The sequence below is a fragment of the Schistocerca piceifrons genome, chromosome 3 (assembly GCF_021461385.2).
Source record: "Schistocerca piceifrons isolate TAMUIC-IGC-003096 chromosome 3, iqSchPice1.1, whole genome shotgun sequence".
NCBI lineage: Eukaryota > Metazoa > Arthropoda > Insecta > Orthoptera > Acrididae > Schistocerca > Schistocerca piceifrons.
Genome location: NC_060140.1, coordinates 303,587,102 through 303,600,215, shown reverse-complemented (window position 1 = coordinate 303,600,215; position 13,114 = coordinate 303,587,102).

Here is a 13,114-nt window from a genome sequence, read left to right as displayed (position 1 = left end):
TGCGCCATCCACCTAAAGAACAGACAATCTGCAAGAAGACTACAACTTAACTGGGAAGGAGTGCCCCTGGTACATTGCGAAACACCAAAATACTTAGGCGTCACCTTGGATAGAGCACTCACCTGTAAAAAGCACTGCATGAACACTAAACACAAAGTAGCCGCGAGAAACAACATTATGCGCAAACTAACGGGCACTACATGGGGGGCACAGCCTGTAATAGTGAGAACCACAGCTCTTGCTTTGTGCTATTCAACAGCAGAGTACGCGTGCCCAGTGTGGTACAATTCCAGCCACGCCAAGCAAGTGGACATACCGCTTAATGAATCCTGCCGCATCATCACAGTCTGTCTGAGACCAACCCCGACTGTACTGCCTGGCAGGCGTGGCCCGACCAGATATTAGAAGGAAAGTAGCGGCCAGGAAGGAAAAGACAAAGGCGTTGACCTCACCTGCCCACCCGCTGTACAAACACCAGCCAGCCCGCCGTCGCCTAAAATCTAGAAAAAGCTTCCTGCACACAGCAGGAAAAATCGTCGGGACATCGCAGCAAGTGAGGCTGGCATTGTGGCGAGAAGAAAACGCGCACCTTGGGGAATGGTCAGTCCCAAACGAAGAACTCCCTCCCGGCCATAAGGAAGGATGGACGACATGGAAATCTCTTAACAGGCTGCGCTCTGGTATCACACGATCCAAAGAGAATATGCGCAAATTGGGCCTCTCAAATGAACCGACGCTGTGTGACTGTGGACACACTCAAACCACCATCCACCTCACGCAGTGTGTGCTGTGCCCTAGCACCTGCACCGTGAAGGATTTGATGAATGCCACCCCGGAATGTAGATCAAGACGAAACGGCAGATACGATACTGCTTGAAGAGTTTGACAGAGCACTGAAAGACCTAAGTCGAAACAAGGCACCGGGAGTAGACAACATTCCATTAGAACTACTGACGGCCTTGGGAGAGCCAGTCCTGACAAAACTCTACCATCTGGTGACCAAGATGTATGAGACAGGCGAAATACCCTCAGACTTCGAGAAGAATATAATAATTCCAATCCCAAAGAAATCAGGTGTTGACAAATGTGAAAATTACCGAACTGTAAGTTTAACAAGTCACAGCTGCAAAATACTAACACGAATTCTTTACAGACGAATGGAAAAACTGTTAGAGCCCGACCTCGGGGAAGATCAGTTTGGATTCCGTAGAAATGTTGGAACACGTGAAGCAATACTGACCTTACGACTTATCTTAGAAGAAAGTTTAAGGAAAGGCAAACCTACGTTTCTAGCATTTGTAGACCTAGAGGAAGCTTTTGTCAATGTTGGCTGGAATACTCTCTTTCAAACTCTGAAGGTGGCAGGGGTAAAATACAGGGAGCGAAAGGCTATTCACAATTTGTACAGAAATCAGATGGCAGTTATAAGAGTCGAGGGACATGAAAGGGAAGCAGTGGTTGGGAAGGGAGTGAGACAGGGTTGTAGCCACTCCCCGATGTTATTCAATCTGTGTATTGAGCAAGCAGTAAAGGAAACAAAAGAAAAGTTCGGAGTAGGTATTAAAATCCATGAAGAAGAAATAAAAACTTTGAAGTTCGCCGATGACATTGTAATTCTGTCAGAGACAGCAAAGGACTTGGGAGAGCAGTTGAACGGAATGGACAGTGTCTTGAAAGGAGGATATAAGATGAACATCTACAAAAGCAAAACGAGGATAATGGAATGTAGTCGAATTAAGTCGAGTGATGCTGGGGGAATTAGATTAGGAAATGGGACACTTAAAGTAGTAAAGGAGTTTTGCTATTTGGGGGGCAAAATAACTGATGATGGTGGAAGTAGAGAGGATATAAAATGTAGACTGGCAATGGCAAGGACAGCGTTTCTGAAGAAGAGAAACTTGTTAACATCGAGTATAGATTTAAGTGTCAGGAAGTCGTTTCTGAAAGTATTTGTATGGAGTGTAGCCATGTATGAAAGTGAAACATGGACGATAAATAGTTTAGACAAGAAGAGAATAGAAGCTTTCGAAATGTGGTGCTACAGAAGAATGCTGAAGATTAGATGGGTAGATCACATAACTAATGAGGAGGTATTGAACAGAACTGGGGAGAAGAGGAGTTTGTGGCACAACTTGACAAAAAGAAGGGACCGGTTGGTAGGACATGTTCTGAGGCATCAAGGGATCACAAATTTAGCATTGGAGGGCAGCGTGGAGGGTAAAAATCGTAGAGGGAGACCAAGAGATGAATACACTAAGCAGATTCAGAAGGATGTAGGTTGCAGTAAGTACTGGGAGATGAAGAAGCTTGCACAGGATAGAGTAGCATGGAGAATTGCATCAAACCATTCTCAGGACTGAAGACCACAACAACAACAACAACCCCGGAAGCGCTGGACGTGGCCAGGTTCTGGTCCAAGAGTTCATAAAATAAAAAACTACTTGACCTTGCTTATATATCTGTATATTTTTATACTCTTTCTGTATTTGTTATATACTTGATATGTATGTGTTAATAATTCTGATTTTATGTACGATGCTTCTGACACGATTAAATAAAAATAAGCATCAACAACGTATATTTAGTAATTATATTGTATTCGTAATGGAGCTAGTTATATTCCACAAAATGATATTAAAAACATACGTTATTCAGGAGCGGCTAGTTGCGCATATTTTTAAAGGACGTCTAAAACTGTTTTGTTCTAGATTTCAATCCAAACCCAACAACTATAGGCAAGCTGCTGTACCGGGCCGAGACGCGAACACGGGACTAATTTTCGTTGGTGGTTAGGCATATAGAGACATACCTTACTTTACTCAGTTAAGAATTGTGAACTGGGAACTACCTGCCGAAAATATCTGTACTATACTAGGACTCCTACCAAGCCACTATTGTCCCTGTTAACTAATCACGACAGATGTTAAAAATTGTTTCGATCACAGCCACCGGGACTTAAATAACACGACCTAATGCTTCGTGCTGGACGACGATTTGAATTCGTCACTGAATCGGGTTATTAACTAAGCACAGTCAAAAGTCAGATATTGAATTCTTTCAGTATTAGCGAGACGTTTGGAACAGAAATAACAAGATGAATGAATAATTTCTGCCTTCGTGGAATTCGAACCCAACGCATTTCGCCTTTGATTTCTAAGCACAACTGGACATTATAGATTTCTTTCAGCAGTAGCGAAAACTGAGCATGCTTGAATTAGAAATAACGTGATGAACGGTTCAGTTCTGACTGGCAATCGGACTATCTTCACATAGACTTGTCTACACACAAACGGAGACACGTACGAATTCTCTTTCACCAGCATTTAGGATCGGTATATTTGAACTTCAGAAGATGGAAATGAGCGTATGGCGTCATTGGCCGGGAGTTCCCAGGATGTATGGAAACGTTAAATGTCTCACTGGGTGACAAAACAGTCACATATCGTTATTTTTCACAACGAATGAAGAGACTTTAAAAATTAAAATTATTTCCCACCAGCTGTTAGGTGTACTCATGCTAGATCTTAGAAGGTAATAACGAAAACTTTTTGTCTGACCAATACGTGTAGGCGTTCAGGACTTTAGAATCTTGAGCAAAGATGGAATTGATGGAACTGCATCATTACGAAGGGATCAAATCCAGCGAATGGGACGATTCGAACTCTAATCTTAGTTCAGAACAGATATTTTCATCTCCACCTCAAATAAAAGACGAAATAAATGCTCTGTGATTTAACGTGGCTATTGGTTCATTGCGTAAAATAAAATTACTAATGCAAAGAAGGTTAATGGTACCAGGCTACCTACATTGCACCACTTCCGCCTCTGTCGTGCCCCAATCTAACGTCCAGTCGGTAGCGAAGGGAAACCACGTTAGACGTGAAACTGGAACCGCGTTGCAGTCGTGCGCCCTCCACTTCGCGGAACCAGAGGCGAATTAGATTTGTTAGTGCATATTACAAACCATTTCCTGAGTTGGTAATAGAACCTACCCATTTGGTACATCAAAATAGCATCAACCCGCCAGACCATCAATTTCCACTTTTCGTAGACACATAAAATATTTGATCGCAATGCAGGTGCGCCACATTGTATGAGACTGACTCCCTAAAGAGGATTGCAACTTGTTCAATACTCACTTTTTTTGTTCGGTCGAATCGCCATTAACCAGCTTCCTTTGGAACCCAGTGACTACATCCGGCTTGATTTTGTAATAAAATCGCTGAACGAACATCTAGAAAAAATGTCAACATTGTAGAATGCGGAACGTTCTACGGGAGGTGTTGCCTTCCATTGAGCTACACCGCTGTCCAATCTGTTTGTTCTAAACGTCACACATTTCGAAAGAATGGTTGAGCTACTGCATCAGATTTTTCCATAATTTAATAAATCGCACTTCGTTGTCTGCTAACATACTGATATCTGTCGGAAGCTCAGAGACAATTTACTATATTTTCGAAGACTCCAATAATAGTAAAAACTTGGGAAACGCTCCCGTGAAAAATCTCATGGCGGCCTGTCCTCATCAGAACAGCGTGGGATCCTGCCCATTCGTCTCTTATAGGGTGCTTAAAGGGTGCTGCTTTCTGACTTATCTATAAAACAATTCAAACAAATTAGATTAATAGTTTTTATTACAATAAAGAAGGTTAACTATACTTAACATTGTATTACAAGAACGTGTCGCAAGCGGTGGGTGACATGCAAAGTCAGTGTCTTTCTCTATATGCTATGTCCATACGGGCAATGGATATGGATCACTAATAACTGCTATCATAGTGCTCTGCTAGTACCGGTCTAGTCCTGCGCCATCTAGTACTGTGCGGCCGATGCTGGCAGGAGCGGCGCTTATATTCTCTTCTTGCAGAGGCCACTCCTGCCGTGGTTAGGACCTAGTCAGCGGTCTAGTGGCTGACGTCGTCTCACAGTCTTTTCTGCTCTTGTGTTCTTCATTTTCGTGCAGGCGTTTGCCGATACGCCGGAACAAACAGTTTCTGTTCGACTGCCTCTAGACTCCTGACGCTAGCCGCAGTCAGGCGAGATAATCACGAGGCATCACGTCTTCAGTCTGTGATCTACAAATGGAGTTTCTTACTCAAACTGGCAAGCATTAGATTATTTAATACTGAAGTTTGGTTTTTAGCGTGAAATATTTTTGATGAACTGAGTATGCACATTACAGTAAATCAGTGTCGTAACCACTGCTCACGCAGCATATGACATGGGGAGCACTAAGTACATAACTTGCCACTGTGGACAAAGTTCATCAGAACAAGGCCGTTGGTGCATAATCCGTGGTGATTTTGCTTAGTCTGTCGATACGCAGGTTGATGTAATGGTATTCATCAATCATCAATTTTTATTTAATGTTCTAGTACTGTTCTTGTGATGACATATTGGGTGTTGGATATTTATGAGTAGTCTTGTTTGTGGGTTGGAAAACGGGGCGCTAAATGTGTGACATTTTGTTCTCTTTGGATTTAACAGAATGGAAAAGGATGTGAAGGTAGCTCGAACATCTGTGCAGTGTACAGGATGATTCGTTTTGAAGAAATAACGTCAGAAAATAATTTGTCTATTCATGTAGGATCCTTTTGATATGAATTATTCCCACAATCTGAAAGTCCAATGACTGTAGCTCTGTCATGTAAGAATTAAAACGCTGGTCTCCCTGGAGAGTAGATCCTAGAACCATTATAAGCTGATAGGCCTTAGTTGCTGTATATTTTGAAATGAGTAGTTACCGTAAATTATGCTTCTCTAGATAGTCTGCATATGAACAACCTTTTCGTTACAAGTATGGTTTTTCATATAAATACTAATTTATTTATGCACTTAATATCTTGAATAATAATTCTGCAAAATTAATAACACAATTATATATTGCTCAGTTATGCTGGCAAACATACAAATGGAAAAATGCAGCGATCAGTCGCGAACAATCTGAATTTATTGCATGTCGTTTTTTACTATAGAATAGTCAACATCAGAGTTAGAGGTAACAGAAACAAAAATGATATAAGCATATACAAGAATGCAGCATATCTGACAAGAAACAGCATACCTGACAAATACAAACATGATCTGTACTTATTGTTTACAGACCTGTTTGGCCACCTAGTCGAAGAACACCCTCTATGCAGGCAAGTAGTACACCTGGAGTTAATTTTTCTAAAACTATCGAGATAGGTGTACTCCATTACTACTGACGCAACATACACTGTTAATATTAGAAGCTACCGAATAAATTATAACAATTGTCTACACAAACATAGACATAAGTAAGTCAAAAATCAAAAAATCAGTTAAAAATGGTAGAAGTGTCGTCTATTAATGGAGGGAAGATACAGTTGCATAAGGAAGCATAAATTAAAAATCCATAAGCACAGTTTTATACAAATGCGATATCATGTGAAATAAAAAAAAAAGCTATTTTATTTAGAATATGAAACAGACAGCGAAGGTCAAGGATGTGGAAAACATGGCCGTAGAGGGCCAGGGAAACAACCAATTATCAGTAAGAATCTATTCAGGAAAATTAACAGGTGTCATTGACAGACAAGCCACTGTAAAACAACTCTACATTAAATTCTTACAAAATTAAAATATAAAATTTTACAAGGAGTAGCCAAAATCAAAAATGTTTGTTACTCCATCTTGCCGTAAATCTAACAAGAAAAACACAGTAATCTAGAGCATGTAATAAATGCGCTCAATCTATTATGCAAACACCTGTGCTATAAAGTACAGGAGTACCTGCTCAAATATCATACACTCTATGAATTGCGACACCCACCCCCATCGAAAATGTGGTTCTCAAGCAACTCCCAAAAATAGGTATTTTTAACTATCACTTGCTCAATGAGCAGGAGAATATCAGATGAATTGTGGTGGCAGAAAATCTTCATCCCGTCAAGGAAATCCATCAACCTGCGCCCTTTTCAGAACAGTGCTACAGTCTCACTTGTGAGTCAACAGCTGGAACGCAACGTCCACTCTCTGTAAGTTGATTGGCAAAGTTGGTCTTATCCGCTATATACTTTCTATAAGTAGCAACATGTTTACCAAAGCAGACCTCCAATTTATGTCCAGTCTATCCAATGTAACATGCATCACAATCCAGAAGAGAAACTTTATATAACTATGACTCATACAAAAAACTAATTTTATCAGCACCATGAGATAGCACACGTCCAAATATTAGTTGGTACAGAAAGAAATATTTACTTTGATCTTCTTAAACACTGGAGCAGTTTTGAGACTAATTACACCATACTATGGTAGAGCCCCATACTTTTAAGCAATTTTACTTTTACATTAGTCTAGTACAGTACTACTTACCTTCTTATTTGTGCGTTTGTTTGCAAATTTATTATAATATTTTTGTGTTTAACTGGAGAGGTAGTACTTCACTTTGGTAATACAATATACAATTTCCTTTTCTCTGGCGCATTCTACTTTTGAAAGTGGAGCACTGAACATGCAAAAAGTAACTGAAAGGAAAAATTCCAAAAATGCTTAGATTCAAAAAAATTTATTCATAAATCAGTGAATTTAATGGAACATTCATTTTTGAGCTCATAAGTAAATTGTATTTTCTTGAGTAAAGCATTAAATTTTAGAGACTATTTCTTCAGTGTCGTTATCATTATCGTCAACTAACAAAGGTGTATCATCGATGTTCCTCACATAATGAAAAATTTTCTTCGCTAGCTCAGCGTTTTCCTTCGAGAGTTTACTCTCAATCTGGTTAGTAAGTGGATTTGATAAAAAACCTGAAACAGTGTTTATCAAATTGAGGACACCTTTTTAAACGTAAACTTAATCATTCAACATAAAATAACTGTACTTTACAACGAGTGGTATAAGATAAGTAAATTCTATTATTTTTCTCTATGGTAGCCTGGCATGAGATGAAGGATTTATTTTAATGATATCAACTGTCTCACTCACAGCGGTATTTTTGTATAAACTGACAATGCTAAGGGAAACAAATTTCGTACCTGTTACTTTTGCTATATCCCTCATGAAATCAGTTAACTACTTACTGTTTTTTATTGTGCACTGCTTCTTGAAAATGTAACTTTTTAAATGTCGAAAATTTTCGTGAAACTTTACAAGAAGCGCTTTTCCATTAACAACTGGTATCACAGGGTTACCATCTTTACGAACCTTTAGGGCGGGAATGTGGTTTCATATCTCATAGCGTTTGTATTTCAAATGGTGAAACATTTCTTTATATATTTCAAGTTATTCACTTAATTTTATCTGCTCTTCCTCTGTGAGATCGTTCTCGATTCTGTCATTGCTAAAATCTGCAAAGAACTGCTTAATTCTGTCAACATAATCTGCTTTCCTGAGAATGACAACAGTATTGTCCTTATCAGATTTTATGATGATAGCATCACTCTTATCAAGTATCCCATTTTTGCTATCTACAATAACTTTTTCGGCTAAAAGATACCTTCTAGGGAAACAAGATTGCTTAGAAAGGACCTCTGCTGTTGCAATAGGAATACGATTTTGCTCAGGTCTGGTGGACTTTCAAATCCCTAATGCAGACTTTCCGTGGACCAAAGTGTCTAGCCCTTTTGTTAAACTTCTGATTCACTTTACGGTTTAAGCCCTTAAAACCCTAAGCCATAACCGTTAACGTTCGTTACATTGAATGTCTGTTTAGGTTCAACAATCTTCATTAAAAATTGAATTCAGGTTCACTGGGAGTGACTTTCCGTTAGGTGACCAGTTTTCTTTGAAACTGTCCTGCAACGTATTTCAGAATATTTTTATACTTTTTTACCTTGATCAAGTAGTCCATCTCTGAACTGAGATTGAATTATATTTGCAATCAAGATTCAGTACCTCCTGTGACTGCCCTTAGTGCCCTTTTTATTGCCTTCTTTCCTCTTCTCTCTTTTTAGTACATTTAGGGGACTGTACACCACGGAGCCTGCGAGTTGGCTGCTAAAATATAACATTCTTAAAAGGAGATGGCTACCACAAAACTGTAAGAGTCCTGGGCTGATTTGTACCCTCAGGGAGACAGACCAGATTTTATGTGCACACATTCTATATTCTCTGTGCGGGACATAGGACTCCTTTCTGCTGTCGAGAAAACAACACTATATGTACAAGCCTTTTACCAAGTTAAATATATTTCGACTGTGTGAATCTTCGTTACCTCAAGACCGACAGGACAAAATAATGTGCGGTTTAAATTTTAGCGTCAAGCGTTCTGGTTGGTCCTTCCTTTTTGCAAGTAGAGGATGCACTTTCTCGGCTATACTTGTGTGATGGTCACCTCATAGCACTGTTCCAAAATTATACCACAGACATGAAGAGACTTTCTGCCTGCATTCTCACGATGGGGCACTATTCGCTGCAAATAGCAAAAATCCAAAATAGGAGGCGATTGTTCAACGTCTTTACCTGAGCTTTACTATACAGTACTTACAATGTCTGCCAAGATTGTCTGGCGAAAACTCAGAGTCACAGAACGTCCAACACGAAGATACTTCACGCTGTGTCACGGAAGGTTGATGAGTTCGTGTTAGAAGTCTGAAGAGTAATGACTTGTTGTTGGACGACTGATGAGACGAACCTTGCAATCGCACAGAAAGATGTTTACATTTGAGCACTGAGTACAGAGGGACCTGACTTTAAAATCTCCAGCCACTACTGCCGCTGTCTTCGGCACTGTTCCACGAGTTTTGGTAAGATGAGCCTTCATTCCGTTTGTCAGTTCTATCGGGACACGACATTAATTCACTCTCTTCGGGAGCCAGTCATTCCACTTTAACACATTGTAGACAGCTTTTTTGCTCTCAGTATTCAGTTTGGCAATCTCATTGGCATACGAGCCCTATTTTTCCGTGTCCTTCCTGTAATTTAGCAACCACGCTTACTGTCACTGGTCATATTTGTGGATTATTTGAATAACTTTGCATTTATCGTGTCCACCCACCTTTACCAAAGTTAACATTCATCACTGGAATTCCTTCACCCAAGTATTAGGTGTTCAGTTGTTTATCTCAGTGGGTAACCCATGTTTTTATTTTCCGATAATAATCCTAATTGTTTATCTTGTAGTTTAGTTGATCCTTCCTCTCATTAATACGTCTATTTACGAGGTATGGTACCCGCATTGCGGTGTTTGATGGGGCTACCCTTATTAGTCATCGCTCAGTAAGACTTTTCCATTGGACAACATTATTACTTCCTTTAAATAACTTGCATAAACATAGGAGGTGCTTCCTTCCTCTGTAGATCACCAGATATCATAGGCGTGTGCAACGAAGTACAATCGACACACTACACTACCTGTTCACCTTGTTTTAAGAGTAATAGCAAGCACCCAGTCAGAACATCTTAAGACAGCGAGCCGGTACTCTAAGTATGAATCTATAATCATCTCTGGTGATTTGTTACTGTGACGACAAAGCATGTTAACCAACTATAGAATGAGACGTACTAGATCTACAACAAAGCCACAAACGCGTAACCTGATCAGGACAGAATGTTTTCTTTTGCTTCATCTGTTGGCTCCATATAATTAACGGAAACTGGCAGAAAATCTTTCATGACAGTGGGATTCTGGGGCACTTGTAACGAAGTATGAAGAGGTCGAAATAGGAGTACTTATTGCTTTGAGCCCAAAATTTCAGTATCATTGGCTGATAATTACTCACTTGACATATGATACTGAAATTAATTCGTAAGTTCCTTGGCAATCATGAAACAGATCGTTATGTGAATAACTATAGTCGACTGCTTTGAATACCGAGCTACTTATAAAATTTCATCTACAAATCAACAGTAATGAATTGGTGAAGGAGCAGTCCTTATCGATCAGTTTACTATTGATGGTTGAAAAATGATTTCTCTCAACAATGGAGCGAGCTGTAAGAGCTTCAGTGAATTAAACGAACTGGGATCTGAGGGTACGAATGTTGGTTGCATACATTTGTATACACTCGTTAATTACAAGATGCTTCTTACGCCGCTTCTTCTCTAGTTGATATGAGGCTGGCCTGTGACGTCAACTGCACTATTATAACATTCATGCTGAGGGAGATGGCTGAGCTTTGTACAGTAGTGCTTTAAGGGGCAAAGATCCATGGGAGATACAATTCGCCCATGAAACTGTACCCACAGTGTTGATAGCCGAAAATGCACGCTGGTCCATCGTAAAGAAAGTCAGGTCCCGTTTTGAACACGCGGAATCAAGAAGTCAGTGGCTATACCTCCTCGAGAATAGAACGCAGGTACTAGTTCTAAGAGTGTTACTGGACATTGTAGTTATTTTCGATGGTGCACTACTTTCATAAGTGAGACACTTCGGATCCGTAGGGAGTTGCCAAGCTAACTTGGAGTGCGGCAAAATAAATAAATAAATAAATAAAAGACTTTACGTTACAGTTCTGTATGTGGGGTGATGATTTATGAGAAATTCGCTATAGAGATTAGTGGTGGGAGAAGTGGTGTTTGGGGTGTATGATTGTGTGATAGTCTGTTATTCTTGTTTGTCGTTTCCAAAATACTTATGTCTGCAACGAAAAAATTAAATCGCCTACAGAATGGTGTAAGGATAGGGTGCATTGCTGTGGTTAGCTATACTTTCATAGGATTGTGTTGTGTGTGGAAAACATAGATGTTCATACTCTTCACACGCTGTTGAACAATCCCTTCAATGCCAGAAATTTGTTTAGTTATTCTGCTGATAGACAGCGCTATTAAAGAATCTTGGTTGTTTCACTTAATGAATCATCAGCGTGTGGACAGCCACCACTCATTTCAGAACTGTCTGTCCATCTGTACAGTCGCAATCGTATCCCCAAATGTTGCTGTGAGTCTGTGTGTGTAAACGCCTCTCCAGGCTACTTTTTTTAAAATTTCTTTTTATTTCAAGCCTTGCTGTTGTTGAGCCACTCATTAGAATGAACACTTAATGTGGCAGTCTTTTCTTACCTTTATCCCTTGATAATTCTCGAGCAAATATTCTGACAACATACAGACTAAAGCACAAATAAAATAATGACAGCTATGAAAAGGAGGGCGTACAATTAATTTACCCTGCTCCTAATTCATGATATTTCAGTTGGCTTTGAGGTACCTGTCAATTTGTCAGCTGTTTCCAACACGTCTTTGAGGTGCAGGCTTTACTTCTGGATGGGTATCCCATTCAAGAAACACATCGACCTTGGTTATGTATTCCATCCTGCTGCAATAATGATTAAGACTTGGCAAAGCTGTAGAATATTTCTGCACACCCTGTAATAATCGTGTTACTTACTGGAGTGACACAGAATTATTCTTCGTAATCCACCAAATACTATCACGAATTTCAATTAAATATTCTGAATGATTTCCAATTTCGGCGTGTCAGTTACCTATCAAATGCATGTTTTTAGAGCAGGAAGCTCATCACTCGCGGAAAATACAATTTATTTCGGGTTTTTATTGCGAATTATCTGTCTTAGCCATCAACAGGGTAATGAGGGACACTGAATGCTGCAGTTGCTCGCTTGGTCTATGGGAACGTCATCACAACGCGCGACCGAGCTTAGGTTGGTTCTAGGTTTTACTCCCGAGGCAAGCAAACAATTTAACTCTTACATGACAGAGACACAGTCAGTGGGCTTGCAGGCTGTGCGAATAATGCAAATCAAGAGGAGCCTGAGTGAATCGAGAAAAACTGTTTTTTGACGTGATTTCTTCGATAACACTCATCCTATACACAGCACAAATGTTCGATCTTCCTCGACCTACTTCTGTCCTCTGTTAAAGCCAAAGACAACAAAATGTTACAAAGGTAAACCTTTTTTTCCGTTTAACGCTCCGTTTTCTAAAATACAAACAACCTTCAGGTATGCAGCATTCAAGATATCATCAGAAGCACAGTACTAAGACCTCAAATAAAAATGACGATTGATAAATACACGTACACCAGACTTCAGGTCAACATGCCATACTAAAGAGCCACAAATTTATATACCAACTTTCTTTTTCAAGGTACATTTTATGTGGATTACGTGGTACATTTATACATTGAATTCTCTAGGTCATTTGTCGCATGACGGGTGGTTACAACGTAGTTGTTACTGCATGGTGCTCA